Here is a 17,789-nt window from a genome sequence, read left to right as displayed (position 1 = left end):
TTCCCATCTCCTTCAGATTTTCCACAGTTTATTGTGATCCACACAGTCAAAGGCTTTGGCATTGTCAATAAAGCAGAAATAGATGTTTTTCTGGAACTCTCTAGCTTTTTCCATGATCCAGCGGATGTTGGCAATTTGATCTCTGATTCCTCTGCCTTTTTAAAACCAGCTTGAACATCAGGAATTCATGGTTCACATACTGCTGAAGCTTGGCTTGGAGAATTCTGAGCATCACTTTACTAGTGTGTGAGATGAGTGCAATTGTGCGGTAGTTTGAGCATTCTTTTGCATTGCCTTTCTTTGGGATTAGAATGAAAACTGACCTTTTCTAGTCCTGTGGCCACTGCTGACTTTTCCAAATTTGCTGGCATATTGAGTGTAGCACTTTCACAGCATCATCTTTCAGGATTTGAAATAGCTCAACTGGAATTCCATCACCTCCACTAGCTTTGTTCGTAGTGATGCTTTCTAAGGCCCACTTGATTTCACATTCCAGGATGTCTGGGTCTAGGTGAATGATCACACCATCATTATCTTGGTCATGAAGCTCTTTTTTGTACAGTTCTCCTGTGTATTCTTGCCACCTCTTCTTAATATCTTCTGCTTCTGTTAGGTCCATACCATTTCTGTCCTTTATCGAGCCCATCTTTGCATGAAATGTTCCCTTGGAATCTCTGATTTTCTTGAAGAGATCTCTAGTCTTTCCCATTCTGTTGTTTTCCTCTATTTTTTTGCATTGTTCACTGAGGAAGGCTTTCTTATCTCCCTTGCTATTTTTTGGAACTCTGCATTCAGATGCTTATATCTTTCCTTTTCTCCTTTGCTTTTCGCTTCTCTACTTTTCACAGCTATTTGTAAGGCCTCCTCAGACAGCCATTTTGCTTTTTTGCATTTCTTTTTCATGGGGATGGTCTTGATCCCTGTCTCCTGTACAATGTCACAAACCTCCATCCATAGTTCATCAGGCACTCTGTCTATTAGATCTAGTCCCTTAAATTGTTGGGACCTAACACACGCCATGATAGGCTTCAGGGACTAAGGTAGGACTCACGGGAAAGGCTGAGTCATTGCCCAGTGAGGTCATCCCCACGGATACCAGGACTTGTCTAATCAGCATACTCCCTGTAACCTGGTTTGAGTTTATCAGGACGTAAAAGACATCCCCCTGCAGCCAATAGCCAATTAGTAAATACCAGGAAACCCCTGCAGCCAATAAAGATTAGCCAATTAGTAAATACTAGGAAACTCCTGCAGCCAATCAGCCCTTGCCAACTCTCTGTTCTAAAACTTATAAATACTGCTGTAAATCTGGGCTTGGGGCTCCTTGCTCCACTCCACTGCATTGGATGTGGCGGGAGCCCTAGCTCGAGCTAGAAATAAAACCCGTTCATGCTTTTGCATTGCTGTGGACGTTTTATTCTCAGTTTTGGGGACTTGGACTGTGGGCATAACATCTGGGGCTCGTCCGTGATCCCTTTAACTGGGAAGAATAACACTCTCCCTGTAGAAGGGGTTTCCTCACTAGGAGGAAAGATATTTGAACACCGGTGTTAAGTCTGGTTAAGTCCAGCGTAAGGCCGAGGCCCAGCATTCGCGCTGGAAGGCAGCTGGCTCTTGTTAGGCCTAATCAGAGGTGAATCAGTCATCCTAGCCAGCGTAAGACCGAGGCCCAGTGAGCGCGCAGGAAGGCAACTGGCTCTTTTAAGGCCTAATCAGAGGTGAATCAGTCGTCCCAGCCAGTGTAAGACCGAGGCCCAGTGAGCGCGCAGGAAGGCAACTGGCAGCCAGCATAAGACCGAGGCCCAGCATTCGCGCTTGAAGGCATCTGGTTCTATGAGGGATTGGGAAGGAACATCTCTCCCGACTCCGAATCTGGTGGGCAGGGGATGCCCTTCAGTGAGATAATGTTGGGAAGCAAGACAACAGTAACCCGGGATAGACCTAGTTCTGTGTTTTCGGCCGATATTTGTTTCTCTTCTGTCTGTCGCCTTTCTTTGCATGCCGGCGCCACTTTTGCTTTTTTGTGTGTTCATTGTGAGCTCCGTCATTATGGGTCAAAGCTCTTCCACCCCTTTGTCTGTAATGACTGACCGTGAAGATCGGGAGAGTCAGAAGAAGAAGCCGATACTCCAGGATTCCTCTTTATATCCTAGCCTGATTGACTTAGACACTGAAATCTCACCTCCCCCATATATGCAGCCACCCTTGCCCCCGCAGGTACCGCAGGTGTCGTCCTTAGAACAAAGGTGGACCCAGAACCCTCGGCTCCGCCATGGGAAGGGGGGCCGGCCTAAGAAACTCGTGGAAGGACTTGAAGGGGTGGAGACTTGTCTGAGGATGGAAGCTGGGAGGCTCCTTCATCCACCGTTCAGGCATTCCCTGTCCGGGTGGGGCCAGCAAATCCCGGTGGGGAGCAAACATACCAGTACTGGCCGTTTTCTATGAGTGATTTAATATAACTGGAAAACTCAAACCCCTTCTTTTTCCGAAAAAACCCCAAGGTCTTATTGATCTCTTAGATTCTATCTTGTTTACTCACAATCCTACTTGGGATGATTGTCAGCAGCTGTTGCAGGTGCTCTTCACCAGGGAGGAACGGGAGCGAATTCTATCGGAAGCACGAAAACATGTTCCAGGAGTGGATGGAAGACCCACCACGCAGCCCCACCTAATCAAGGAGGGGTTTCCTTTGATGCGACTGAACTGGGATTTTGAACCTGCTGAAGGTAAGGTGCGTCTCCGAGTGTACTGCCAGACTCTGATGGCTGGCCTCCAGGAGGCCGCCAGAAAACCAACGAATTTGTCTAAGGTAAATTTGATAAGGCAGGAGCGAAATGAGAGCCCGGCAGCCTTTTTAGAGAGATTAATGGAGGCTTTCAGGCAGTATACACCCATGGACCCTCAGGTTGATGAGTCACGCACAGCAGTCTTGCTAGCCTTTGTTAATCAGGCAGCTCCGGATATCAGGAGGAAGTTACAGAGGATAGAGAGGCTGGGAGAACAGTCAATACAGGATCTGGTGAGGGCAGCTGAGAAAGTGTTTAATAACAGAGAGACCCCTGAGGAGAGGGAGGAACGAATTAGACTGGAGGAAAGGGAATTTAGAGCTAAGGAAAACCGAAGAAATCAGAAAGAGCTGGCTCAAATTTTCTTTGCGGGGATGAGACTGGGACCTGATTCCTGGAAGACTCGAGACACCCAGCCGAAAGGAGGGGAGAAGCCAGCCAGACAGGCCCTAAAGAGAGACCAATGAGCCTATTACAAAGAGCAAGGGCACTGGAAAAGAGTGCCCCAAGAGAAACCTGGAAAAAAAGGACTGTAAGAAAAGAAGAGTCTCCCTTGGGTACCCACATTTTATATGCAGGAGAAGATAGTGATTAGGGGGGTCAGGGCCCGGCACCCCTCCCCGAGTCCTGGGTAACTATTAATGTGGAGGGGAAACCAGTCGGCTTCATGGTGGATATGGGAGCCCAATACTCGGTCCTCAATCAAAAATTCAGGCCGATGTCCAAGAAGACTAGCTTGGTCCAGGGAGCCACTGGGACAAAAAGATATTACTGGACTACTAAATGAAAAGTGGACTTGAGAGCCCAACGGGTGTCCCACTCATTTCTGGTGATCCCAGAATGTCTGGCTCCTTTATTAGGAAGAGACCTATTGTCCAAAGTCAATGCGCAGATTCACTTTGACTCTGGAGGGATATCAGTCACAGATGGGCTTGGACAACCAATTCATGTTTTATCCCTGGCACTGAGAGATGAATACAGACTATATTCACCAAAACCCCCAGCAGCTGTGGACCCGGCTATGCTACAATGGATCCAAAAATACCCTCTGGACTGGGCCGAGATGGCAGGAGTAGGACTGGCAAAACAAAGACCTCCCATCATTGTTGAATTAAAAGCAAATGCTACCCCTGTGAAGATAAACCAGTACCCTATGAGTCAGGAGGCCCGACAAGGAATCACGCCACACATACAGTGCCTCCTGAAGGTAGGGATTCTTAAAAAGTGCCGGTCCCCATGGAATACTCCCTGCTGCCTGTGAAAAAGCCCAGGGGAACGGACTTTAGACCAGTCCAAGATCTTTGTGAAGTCAACAAATGGGTGAGTGACATTCATCCCACTGTCCCTAACCCATACACCCTCCTGAGCGGCTTGCCACCAGACTACATCTGGTATACAATCTTGGACTTAAAAGATACCTTTTTCAGTTTGCCTCTGGCCCCCCAGAGCCAAGAGATCTTTGCATTTGAATGGACTGACGAAGACAGTCTAACTGTAGGACAGCTGACCTGGACTCGCCTTCCACAGGGATTTAAAAACTCGCCGACGTTGTTCAACGAGGCTCTAGGCGAGGACCTCTGTGAGTAGCGGACTAGCCACCCCGACGTTGTCCTGTTGCAATATGTGGATGACCTCGTGCTGGCCGCTACTACCAAGGAGGCATGCCTAGAGGCCACAGGCGACCTCCTTCAGACTTTGGGGACATTGGGGTACCAGGCGAGTGCAAAGAAGGCCCAAGTTGCTAAACAGGAAGTCGTTTACTTGGGGTACAAAATAAAACAGGGGCAAGGACGGATGGTATCGGGACCAGGATGACAACCTGTTGCTTCCTGCTGACCTGGGCAGACATCTCTGTACCCATTTACATCAAACCACCCATTTGGGAGAGAAAAAGACTTTGACGCTTCTACAAGCATCACAGCTGCGGTTTCCCCGACAAAAGAAAACCATACAGGACATAGTCCGCACCTGCAAGGCCTGTCAGATGATGAGACAGGGAAAAGGACAGCACACGGGTGTAAGATACGGGGGGGAAAGGCCAGGACAGCATTGGGAGATAGATTTTACAGAGGTAAGGCCAGGCAATTATGGCTATCATTACCTGTTAGTTTTGGTTGATGCATTTTTTGGGTGGGTAGAAACTTACCCCACTAAAAGGAGACAGCAATAATAGTGGCTAAGAAGCTCCTAGAAGAGATAATACCTAGGTTTGGGCTGCCGGCATCTATTGGCTCTGATACTGGACCTGCATTTGTGAGCAAAATTGTTAAAGGACTTGTCTCAGCCCTGGGGACCAAATGGAAGCTACATTGCGAGTACGGTCCCCAGAGCTCAGGACAAGTAGAAAGAATGAATCAGACCCTAAAAGAAACTTTAACAAAGCTGGCAATAGAGACTGGCGGGGACTGGGCAACCCTCCTTCCCTTTGCGCTTTTTTGGGCATGCAATACCCCCTATAAACTAGGTTTGACTCCCTTTGAAATTGTATATGGAAGTCCACCCCCGATTTGTTCAGTGTTTGAGGGAAAGACTAAACCATCTCTCTCACTATGCACGTTCCAACAAGAGATGCTGGCTTTAAGTAAAGTGCATAAACATATCTGGTCACAGATACGAGAAGTTCATGAGGGCCAGAGTAAAGGAACAAGCCTGTCCCATGATATGGGCCTGGGAGATTGGGTCTGGGTTAAGAGACACCAGTCAAAAACCTTAGAGCCAAGATGGAAGGGCCCCTATGTTGTTCTCCTTACCACCCCCACTGCCCTAAAGGTGGACAGAATTGGACCCTGGGTGCACTGCAACCACGTGCGTCGTGCCACCCCAGAGGAACAAGAAAAGGCCCAAAAGGAATGGAAGGCGACGCCGCATTCCACCAACCCCTTAAAAATGAAGCTCGTCTGCCAGCTGGCCCCAGACGAATCCCCAACTCTCCTGTTGGTGGCCCTCCTTCTCCACTCTGGAACTGCTGGTGCTAACCCACAACAACCTGCTAAGATCACCTGGATGCTTAGTAATGGACTAACCCATGAGGTACTCAATTCGACTACTGGAATCCCCCCAATACTTGGTGGCCAGATTTATTCTTCGACCTTGGACCTTTGTAAAAAGAACATATCAGTACAGTTCAAGTGATGATGCTGAGACAACAATATCAGGCAATGTCTCAGAATGAAGAGGAGGATTCCTCTCCATGATCAAAGGACAGGGGGGAAACTGGGACCTAACAAATGCCATGATAGGCTTCAGGGACAAAGGTAGGACTCACGGGAAAGGCTGTCATTGCCCAGTGAGGTCATCCCCACGGATACCAGGACTTGTCTAATCAGCATACTCCCCGTAACCTGGTTTGAGTTTATCAGGACGTAAAAGACATCCCCCTGCAGCCAATAGCCAATTAGTAAATACCAGGAAACCCCTGCAGCCAATAAAGATTAGCCAATTAGTAAATACTAGGAAACTCCTGCAGCCAATCAGCCCTTGCCAACTCTCTGTTCTAAAACCTATAAATACTGCTGTAAATCTGGGCTTGGGGCTCCTTGCTCCACTCCACTGCATTGGATGTGGCGGGAGCCCTAGCTCGAGCTAGAAATAAAACCCGTTCATGCTTTTGCATTGCTGTGGATGTTTTATTCTCTCAGTTTTGGGGACTCGGACTCTGAGCATAACAAAATCTATTTCTCACTTCCGCTATATAATCATAAGGGATTTGATTTAGGTCATACCTGAATGGTCTAGTGGTTTTCCCCAGTTTCTTCAGTTTGTGTCTGAATTTGGCAATAAGGATTTCATGACCTGAGCCACAGTCAGCTCCTGGTCTTGTTTTTGCTGACTGTATAGAGCTTCTCCATCTTTGGCTGCAAAGAATATAATCAATCTGATTTCGGTGTTGACCATCTGGTGATGTCCGTGTATAGAGTCTTCTCTTCTGTTGTTGGAAGAGAGTGTTTGTTATGACCAGTCAGTTCTCTTGGCAAAACTCTATTAGTCTTTGCCCTGCTTCATTCTGTATTCCATGGTCAAAGTTGCCTGTTACTCCAGGTGTTTCTTGACTTCCTACTTTTGCATTCCAGTCCCCTATAATGAAAAGGACATCTTTTTTGACTGTTAGTTCTAAAAGGTCTTTCAGGTCTTCATAGAAGTGTTCAACTTCAGCTTCTTCAGCATTACTGGTTGGGGCATAGGCTTGGATCACTGTGATATTGAATGGTTTGCCTTGGAAACGAACAGAGTTCATTCTGTTGTTTTTGAGATTGCATCCAAGTACTGCAAACCAGACTCTTTTGTTGACCATGATGGCTACTCCATTTCTTCTAAGGGAATCCTGCCTGCAGTAGTAGATATAATGGTCATCTGAGTCAAATTCACCCATTCCAGTCCATTTTAGTTCGCTGATTCCTAGAATGTCAACGTTCACTCTTGCCATCTTTTGTTTGACCACTTTCTATTTGCCTTGATTAATGGACCTGACATTCCAGGTTCCTATGCAATATTGCTTTTTACAGCATCGGACCTTGCTTCTGTCACCAGTCACATCCACAACTGGGTATTGTTTTTGCTTTGGCCTCATCCCTTCATTCTTTCTGGAGTTATTTCTCCACTGATCTCCAGTAGCATATTGGGCACCTACTGACCTAGGGAGTTCCCCTTTCAGTATCCTATCATTTTGCCTTTTCATACTGTTCATGGGGTTCTCAAGGCAAGAATACTGAAGTGGTTTGCCATTCCTTTTTCCAGTGGACCACATTCTGTCAGACTTCTCCACCATGACCCGCCCGTCTTGGGTGGCCCCTTACAGCATGGCTTAGTTTCACTGAGTTAGACAAGGCTGTGGTCCATGTGATCAGATTGGCTAGTTTTCTGTGATTATGTTTTCAGTGTGTTTGCTGTCTGATGCCCTCTCGCAACACCTACCATCTTACTTGGGTTTCTCTTACCTTGGACATGGGGTATCTCTTCATGGCTGCTCCAGAAAGTGCAGCTGCTGCTCCCTACCTTGGACGAGCGGTATCTCCTCATGGCCTCCCCTCCTGACCTTAAAGGTGGAGTCGCTCCTCTCGGCCCTCCTGCACCCGTGCAGCCACCGCTCCTTGGACGTGGGGTTGCTCCTCTCGGCTGCTTATCATAGCTAGTACTTATCATGTAGTTGAAACTGTATGCTTTGCACTTTACTTTTTGACACTGAATTGTGGTGCTCTAGATAGTGGGGATAGCACATAGGTTAAGAGCAGGGCTTTAGTGTCTTAATGCATGGGTTAAAACCCTAGAGTTCTATCACTTATAAGCCATGTGAGCAAGGGAAAGGAAAGAAAGAACTCACCTGTAAACTGGGGCTAATAATAATAACTGGGCTGTTTAATGAATTAAATGAATAAAACTCTTAGAATAATGTCTGACGCACATTTTGAATTCAGTTAAAATTTGATATTATAATTATTCTTTTCTTTTTAACCTACAAGCAAACATTATAGCTAAGGCATAGGTTTCTGATAATAATTTGAATAAAAAAGTGATTGTGATCTTCACTTAAAAGAAAAGGTCCACGGGCAACTGTTAAGTTCTCATCGTCATACTTCTAAAAAATATTAAAATCTTTAATAATGTCAATATTTTCAAATATTGTTTTCTGAAAAACCAGAGAGTCATATTAAGACTAAATCTGTTCTACTTAAGCTCATAAATTCTTTGATTCTTGAGATAAACCAATAAATAAAGTGGAATAGAAAATAAAACTTCTTTAGCTTTCCAAAAGATTTAAAGATTCATGCCAAAACCATAAAAAATAACAAACAAAAATAATTTTTTTATTATAAAAATGATAATTGTCTTATCTTTCAGGTTAATCTTTGGTCACAGAAATAAACCAAATTTATTTATAAGCTTAATATGCTTTTCTCAATTTTTAATCAGTTTAATGCACTTTTTCTCCCACAAACATATTTTATCACATTTGTGAAGTTTATATGAAAAAATATGCAGATGAATTATAGGCAAAAATATATGAAACCACATGAGTGTACCTTTTTAGATCTTAACATCCAGTTAAAATAGTATAGCCAAACATATAAAATCACTAATATTGGTAAATCAACTTTTCTAAGCATCAAGCAAAACATGGATAATTAAATAAATTATCCTAGATTAGTTGGCTAACTACATAGTTAGAAAAATAAAGACGCCTCTTTCCATATCCTAAAATAAATTTCAGGTAGATAGAAGAACAATATGTAAAGGAAGAAACAAATGAACTGGAAGAAAGATAAAAATGACTTTTAATAGGGTGAAGAAAGTCTTTCTGGACATGGTGAATGGAAAATAATTCAGATAAATTAAGACATTAAAATTATAAACATCTGTAATGATAATATACCCAGTGGTTAAGAGCACTGACTTTGAAAGAAGGGACATCTGGATTTAAAAAAAACAGCTCTGCCATTTATTAAGCAAGATTTGGGTGAGGTGCTTAATTCTACATGCCTCAATTTTCTGATCTGCAAAATATGACAATAATTGCCATTATTATTCTGACTATTACACAGTAAGTGCCACATAGGGCTTTTTTGAGGAATAAATAAAATAATATTCATTAAAGAGTGTAACAGTGGACTGCAAATAGAACAAATGAGGGTATAAATATATATGATATTTAAAAATTAGCATCATTAATATAAAATATTTCTTACACATTTACATGAAAAAGATGAATCAAGAAATAAAAGGACTTGTATGTTTACATGCATTTCACATAACAAACAACAGACGACAGAATGAGAGCTAAAGATGGAGGCTCTCTCATTGTTAGGATGAGGCATGACTCTTGGTTTTTAATTTTCCAAATGATCTACAATAAATACATTACTTTTGTTGTTTCAGATAAAAAACCAGGAAATTATTTTATTTATTTAATTTAAAGGAGAAGACATGTCTCAAATGAGTGTGCGGACAAGTTTTTTCAGTTTTGAAGGTCTACTCTCCCTTCACTGTCTAAATTAAAGGGCCGGTCCCTTGTCTTTCATACCTTCTGGAAATCAAATACTTGAGTATTTCTGAAGATTTCTAGAATATTCCTATATGGTCTGTTTTTTGTTTATTACCTTTTGCCTTGATACACTTTCTTGAAATATCTCTCACCACCCTGTGACTGCTTATCCTTATCCTGTTTCAATCAACTCTGAGAGGACTAGAGGGGCACGGAGGTGGAGAAGGAGATTGAAATAATTAATTGCCTAGCTTTTGATGAAGCTATCAGCGCACTATTCCCATTAAGGAAGCAGCCCACTCCCCATGAAATACACATTATAGGATGATATGAAATTTTCATTACTTAAACTGTTCTATATTAAGATATTTGTCAGCAACATGGTTTACCTACCTATATGAATCTGAGATAGAATTTAGGGATGTATTTTAAAAGAAGACATAATGAGATTAGTCTACAATAATCCATACCACTATTTTGAGCAGATTGCTATCCCTTATATGTCTGTGCTTCTGTTTTTTTTTTTTTTTATTGCTGTCATCCCATGACCTTTAACTGGGAGACATATATAAAGATTGCATGCTAGCGTTTCAACTGATTCCTTTCATTGTTATTGGTGAGTTTTCTACATAAGGTTCTTATTGTCCTTGTGGAAGGGAGAGGTAAAATCAATTTCCTCTTTAACATATTGATAAACAACTCCAGATATAAGAGGTAAGGAAGAGAAACTAGATTTACCTTTGTGTGACCTACATAGGAATGCTGGAAAAAATTAATTCCAGAATATTATGTCAACATTCCTTGAAGTTGTGGATATGATTTACATAGTAGGTCTTCCCTATCCACCCAGCTACTTTCATCTTGGTACTGTAAATTGCTTTCATTTTCCCCCTCCGATCTGTGTGCTTGAGGTATTGTTGTGATAAATTATGGAGGTACAGAACTGAAAATGGTGTGTAGATTGTCTAAGAAATTGAGTGCAGTCAGCCTTAAAAGTGGTGGATGACGTGCTGAAGCAGCTACCTCATCCTGGCCATGTCCCATATGTCGTCAATGAACAGCTGCTTTTAACTTTGCCTTTTGCCCAGAGCACAAGAGCTGCTGGATTTATTGAATTAATAACCACTCCATTATGTGTGTTTTGTTTTCCCGTGACCGTGAAATCTGGCTATAATGTTAGAAAGTGTAAGACAGGTCTCCTTAACAAACAAGGTGGTATCTATTTTGGGGGTCATCATTTAATACTTAAATCTTTAGGGTTGAAAATAATAGGGAAATCCTTTCAAATCTAGACTGGAATGTTTCTAACAATACTGAGTTAAAAAGGCATTTTATAGGTTATGTTGATAGAAACTGGCTTTCACTGTGCTTTGTAGGCTGAAGGCCAGCTACTGACTGCAGTGTGTTTGTGATAGAATAAAGGTTTTTGTTGTTGTTTTAAACCAGTATTTTCTTTTCTTTTTTTTTTTTTTTAGGGCCGAATGTTATATATATATTTTTCCTAGATGAACATCTGAATACTTTCTGCAGGAAATGAGGGCAACATCGAAAACTATCTTCCTTTTACAACCCAGGTCATTTCCTGCAGAGTTTTGAATGCAGCATGAAAGGCAGGATTTGAGTAGCAGAGGAATGCGGCCCATGTGGGAAAGGTTGTACTGGCGACCTCTAATTTTTTTGACCAAGAAAGTGTGAGATAAGTCTTCTATCAAGAAGTTTCAGTTGGGGCCATTTTGATTAATATATTTTTTTTTTTCTTTCTTCCTTTCCTTTTTTTTTAAATCAGGCAAACCCACTATTGTTCCTGTTCCTCCCCCAAATTTCTATCCCTTTCACCACAAATTTATAGAAAAAATATGGAAGATAAACGATCCTCTTTTATCAGCTGTGTTTCAGCTCCTGGTTATTTCCTTGTTGTCACTAGCGAGTGGGAGACATAGTTGCCTTTGAAGACCTATAAATAATAGCTTTTCTATTTGTTTTCTATTTCTGTTTTCTTATTTGTTTCTTAAAAGGAAAAGCAATAAAGATAAGCATGTCTATTGCTAGAAAGGGCCTAAAAGATGATGTACCTCAAATCTTCATTTTATATATGGGAAAACAGGTTCACAAAAGAATTTTTAATTTGCTTAAAATAATGCAAACGATTGTAACGCATTTCTAAGGAGCCCTAATTCAGAATTTTATCTACTACAAAACTAAAAATGAAGGCTTGCATTTTTTGGTATTGAATCTTCTCTTTGCTTGCTTACAATGCAGTTTTCTCAAACTGCTAAACAATGAAATCAGCCTTTTCACACATTCGTTCTTAAAAGCCATATTTCTTAAGGCTAGAAGTGAAAACTATGGTGTATTAAAAGTGAATCATGTTAGTTAGCAGTGCTTCCCCCCCACCCCCACAAAAAAGAAACCTATATGACCCTGAAAATCCTTCTGAATCGTTTGAGTAAAGTAAAATTTTGTTTCGCATAGTGTATTTTATTTTGTTCTGTTTCTGAAACTAGGTGGTATAAAATAATTACTTAGTAAGTGCCTACTGTGAGCCAGCATATGTCTCCCATCTAGTAAATAACCCTCATAGTGGGCATTACGGTGCCCACTTTACAAACTAAAAACATGAGAATTTGACTTTTAGCAATTTGTTCAATGTCATAAAAGTAAGTTTGACATTGGGATTCAAGTTCAAGTTTGTTTCAATTCAAAGTTCAGGCTCCTTCCTTCATATCAGGCTACTTGCATGTAAGTAAAGGATGTCTTAAATGAATTAGTACTCACACCCCAAATAAGCAATAAAGCAGAAAACCTGTTACATTTGCCTTGAAAATATTCTCAAAGGAAAGCTGAATGAATATTTTGTTTTGCATGTGTCTAACTCCTCAAGAACACAGACTCACAGCAGGCAGATGCCCATGCACAGTTGCTCAAGTTATTACTTGTGATCTGCTGCTAAATGACCGAAAATTGCCTTCATTAGCGGTCAAGTTCAGAAATGGATATTGCTTTTATTACACAATTTTATTTGTAATTTCTGGGGCTATTTATGCCACTGGAAATGCTTCTGAAATATATTTTTAAGTCTAAAAAGGCCAGATATAAATTATAGAAAGTAGATTCAACTGCACAAATATTTACTGTCTTCCAAAATCAAAACACTTATTAGTGACAACACACCAAAAGTATGAGAAAACACAGATTTGGGAGTTCGCTTTGTTACTATGAAGATTGTTCCTTTGTTTGGAGTGGCATTTCCAACCATTGTTTCTAAGTTTAACATAAAAATGAAATAAATTATTTACAGTGGCAAAGGGTTATATTTGGAGGAGTCTAAAAGTTATTTGTAGATAGACTGATTCTAAGTTTGCCTGGAGCTGGGCTGGTTTAACTTTCCCTCAGGAACTCAGTTCCTCCTCCCACTCTCAGAGGTTCTGGTTTGGCTGATATTACGGGGTCACCTTTGCCAGAGAGCCACATCCTTGAGAAAGCTGCCCTGAATAAACTATAAGGTGTTTTCACATCTCCAAGTGAACATTAAAAAAGCATACTGTGTGTTTCCATGTGTATTAATATAATTACTAATAATCTTGAAGTTCTTCAGATAATAATTTTCATATATTCCAAGGAATACGGTAAACTGTCTTTATACCAATAATTTTATTGTGTACAAGCTGCCTGGTGAAAATAGAACATTAACTGGGTCATTACCATCAGTGAAACTATATTTGGTCCTGTCTTCAGCTCTAAGAGAACAAAAAGAAAGGATTTAATTAATTGGCTCAGGTATGAAAAGAGATTTACTTCCTCAACAGCCTCTTACATAAGACAAATCATTCACCTGATTTGTGAATGATTAGCTAAAACTAACTCCTCCCCAAACAAGACTCCTACCTCTAAGCCATTATGCATACTTTACGTTAAAGACTGTCTCAAAGGACTATGATGCATTTTTAAAATTAAGGTGATTTTTGCCTTGCTTTTTAAATTTTAATTCTTTTAAAATTTTAAATTTAAATCCTTATTGAAGTATAGTTGATTTACAATTTGTATTAGTTTCAGGTATACAGCAAAATGATTTGGTGATACATATACATATCTATTGGAGAAGGCAATGGCAACCCACTCCAGTGTTCTTGCCTGGAGAATCCCAAGGACGGGGGAGCCTGGTGGGCTGCCGTCTATGGGGTCGCACAGAGTCGGACACGACTGAAGCGACTTAGTAGTAGTAGTAGTATACATATCTATTATTTTTCAGATTCTTTTCCTTTATAGGCTTTTACAAAATATTGAGGAGCTCTCTGTGCTGTATATATGAAAAATATATTTTATATATAGTGCGTGTGCGTGTTAGTCCCAAACTCCTAATTTATTCCCCTTCTTTCCTTTGGTAGCCGCACATTTGTTTTTAACTGTAAGAAAATATTTTCTACTATATTAATAAGATGAAGTTCCAAATTATAGATTTATTTTTATCTAACCTAAAGAATCCACTGTTCACGTAGATGACACAAGAAATGTGAGTTTGATCCCTTAATGGGGAAGATCCCCTGGAGAAGACATGGCAACCCACTCCAGTATTCTTGCCTGGAAAATCCAGTGGACAGAGGAGCCTGGTGGGCTACTGTCCATGGGGTCGCAAAGAGCAGACACGACTGAGCACATACACATGCATGCCCAAACAGAGAGAAATGCTGGCTGTTGGGAGTGTTGTTGTTGAGAGTGAGCGTATAAAATTGCACATGCATTTTGGTTTCTGAGGAGCCACCCTGATGATATACATAGCGCTGGGAGTTTTACTGAGTCCAGTGGTCGTTAGGGAGGCAAACTCGGATTGATATGTTAACAAGTTGAAAGAGATCAGCTCCTGCTTACTAGTCCAGAGCCTCTGCTGTGCTGTGCTTGTTGCTCAGTCGTGTCCTACTCTTTGCGGCCCCATGGGTTGTAGCCCGCCAGGCTCCTCTGTCCATGGGGATTCTCTAGGCAAGAATACTGGAGTGGGTAGCCATTCCTTTCTCCAGGGCATCTTCCCGACCCAGGGATCGAACCCAGGTCTCCCTTATTGCAGTAGGATTCTTTACCAGCTGAGCCACCAGGGAAGCCTAGTCCCTAATACTGGGCAGAGGAAACAATGTGTCAGAGAAAAGAACAATGATTAGCATATCAACACTTACAGACTAGGTGAGCTGTTTATTAGAGAAATGCAAGTAAAATCTACTTTCTATTCAAAGCCACTGACCTTTGACTCTTGCTAAGCTACATATAAAATATCCATTTGGGTGTTACTACCTTTTAGGAACCCCTGCCATACATCTTAATAAGCTTTAAATATTTTATTTATTTAATTAACTTTATAAATAAGTAAATGAAATGTGTTGATTTAGGCAATTAGGTTTAAGCTTAACTCTAAGGATTTTCTTTTTTAGGTGGGGTTCTCAGATTAAATCAGATCCTTGTTGAAGCCCTTCAGCTGCTTTTGTAGACATACACAAAGCTGGATCAAGATCTGTTTAGAAACCACACGTTGGCCTGTGAGAGAGGATGTAAAAGTGTTCCATCAAGGAGCTACATTCTAAAGAAGCCAGATACTCACATTTCATCTCAGATCTTTTATTGTGCTCTAAATAAATGGGTTGCTGTTATAGTGTAGACACCATCGAAATGGTCTCCGTTTCTAAATCAGCAGACTGCTGCTACGTTCTGCAGTGGCTGAATTTCCTGGGTGGTCTTTAAGAATCGCCCCAGGAGGTAGGCACTGTCATAGTCTAATCCGGATGTTACAAAGGTATGTAAAATGGCATGTCTTGCAAGTTTAGTTTATGTGTTGTCTAGTCCTTCATGTGGAAATAGACATTCTTTTAAGCTTTTTAAGAACCTCTGTGGAATGAATGGGCTTGAAAGCTATTAACGTCGATTTTCTTAATAAAAGTGTTGAAATGAGACCTGGCACTTATGCTGCAGTATGAAAATGTGAACAAGGGAATTGAAGAACTTTTAGAATGAAAGTTCAGGTTTGAAATTGGTATATCTGTTTATGATTTTTATTCTGGCCAAAAAAAAAAAAAAGTTTGTGCATCACACAATTGTGTTTACTAAGTTTAAAATTAAATTTAATGTTTATTTTTCAAAAGAAAGAAAAAATAAAAGGCCATGTGGCACCTCAGGCTGGCAGTTCCAGCACATCAGTGATATACCAGATACATGAACTAGTGAGATAATATGAATCTTTCCAAGGAGTTGGGAAGAATTACTGTGAGGAAATGACTTCCCGGGTGGCACAGTGGTAAATAATCCATCTGCCAGTGCAGAAGACTCAGGAGACCTGAGTTTGATTCCCAGGTTGGGAAGATCCCCTGGAGAAGGAAATGGCAACCCACTCCAGTATTCTTGCCTGGGAAATCACACGGACAGAGGAGCCTGGTGGGCCAGTCCATGGGGTCACAGAGTCGGACACAACTGAACACATAAGCAAAAAAAAAAACGCAAACTGTGAGGAGATACCACTGAAGCAGGGAACTTGGAGCCAGCGATCCCCTCCCAGACAGAACTCCCAATAAGGGACCTGACTGCACCTAGAGATGAGCACACTGACATGCTGATCCAGCACCTGGCCTGCTTACAGCCCCGAAGGAGACTGTGTTAGTCCAGTAAATCAAAGTGGTATCTCCCTGAAGAGATAACTGAAAGGGAAGCAGTGCAAACCATGCATTCCAATCCTTACTGGGCCACCTGGAATTTAAAACTAAAGCACTGGCTTTTATTTCAAATGCATAAGGAGCCTACCTCCTCATTGTGACCTTTCCCTCATTTTAGAGAATTAAATAGAGCTTACCAAAGGGTAACCTTCTCTTTTTCATGCACCTGCACACATCCCAAATCAAGAGTGCCGAAACTAAATGATCCTTGAAGGCTGGGAAACAGCGATGACCTTTTGTAAGTAAGTCTTCCTGGAAAACATCTGGGAGGAAAGGTCTTGGTGATATTAGAATCAATGTCAAAAGAGCTGATAATTTGAGAAAACATTTAAAGGTGCAGAATCTATTTCAATGGAATCTCAAACCTCCAGGAAGGCACTTGCTGAAAATGAAATGAAAAATGAATTATATTCTTGCCTTGATCTTCATGGCTTGAGTGAAAAACCCAAGCTGGGTAATTATTGGAGGGGTCCTAAGATGCATATTCTAATCATTTCATTATAACCCACTCTCTTCAGAGAGCCTCTGGAAGTATGCTGCTCACAGTTATTCAAGTCAGAAATCCAGGGTAAATTGTTTTAATCCTTTCAAGTCAAATTAATATGGTGTGAATGTCCTATGGATACAGACTCTCAGTTATCTTTCTTGTTGACACATATAAGAAAATTCTGGCTGGGCACACATGATTTATTCTTTATATCTGGAGCCGGGCTGTAATCATTCACCCCGTTTCAAGTCTAGTTTGGCAAGTTTATCTCGCTTGCAGTTTGCATTTTTTTGAACGTGAAAATATATTCTGCAGCTTTTGATGTGTTGATGGGTAGGAAGGTAAAGACAGCCACACGCAGTCTCTGGAGACAGGCTCAGTGGCTAAATGAAGACCTCTAGTGCTTTCTTGTTAGCCAAGATAGATCTACATCCTGATGAACCACAACTAGTCAATAGCAGACACTCTCAGCGCATGTGCTCAGAAGCCACAAATCAGTTTTCCCTGGGACTTAGTTATCGGCATATTGTGCCCTAGGCCATGCTCTGCTGCTGCTTGCCCGACTGTAATTTTTCCCCCAGTGAAGTTTTTCAAGTCACAGGCTGAGACCATAACCGTACTCTCCTGGCAACAAGGCTGTCACTAGCTTTCCAGATTATCAATTGCTTATCAAATAAATTGCTACTTTAATGTCCTTAGCCTCTCACTGTTAAGGAGTTTCAGTGCCAGCAGGATTTCCCACTGTTATGTTTTCCTCTTCCAAAATTTATTTCCAAATGTTTCCTTACCTATGGCTAGCATTTATATTAACATGATATATGTGCCTGAGTTGGCCCATTACATTTTTAATTCTC

The sequence above is a fragment of the Capra hircus genome, chromosome 6 (assembly GCF_001704415.2).
Source record: "Capra hircus breed San Clemente chromosome 6, ASM170441v1, whole genome shotgun sequence".
NCBI lineage: Eukaryota > Metazoa > Chordata > Mammalia > Artiodactyla > Bovidae > Capra > Capra hircus.
The sequence above is the reverse complement of the archived record's forward strand: the minus strand, read 5'-3'. Positions refer to the sequence as shown.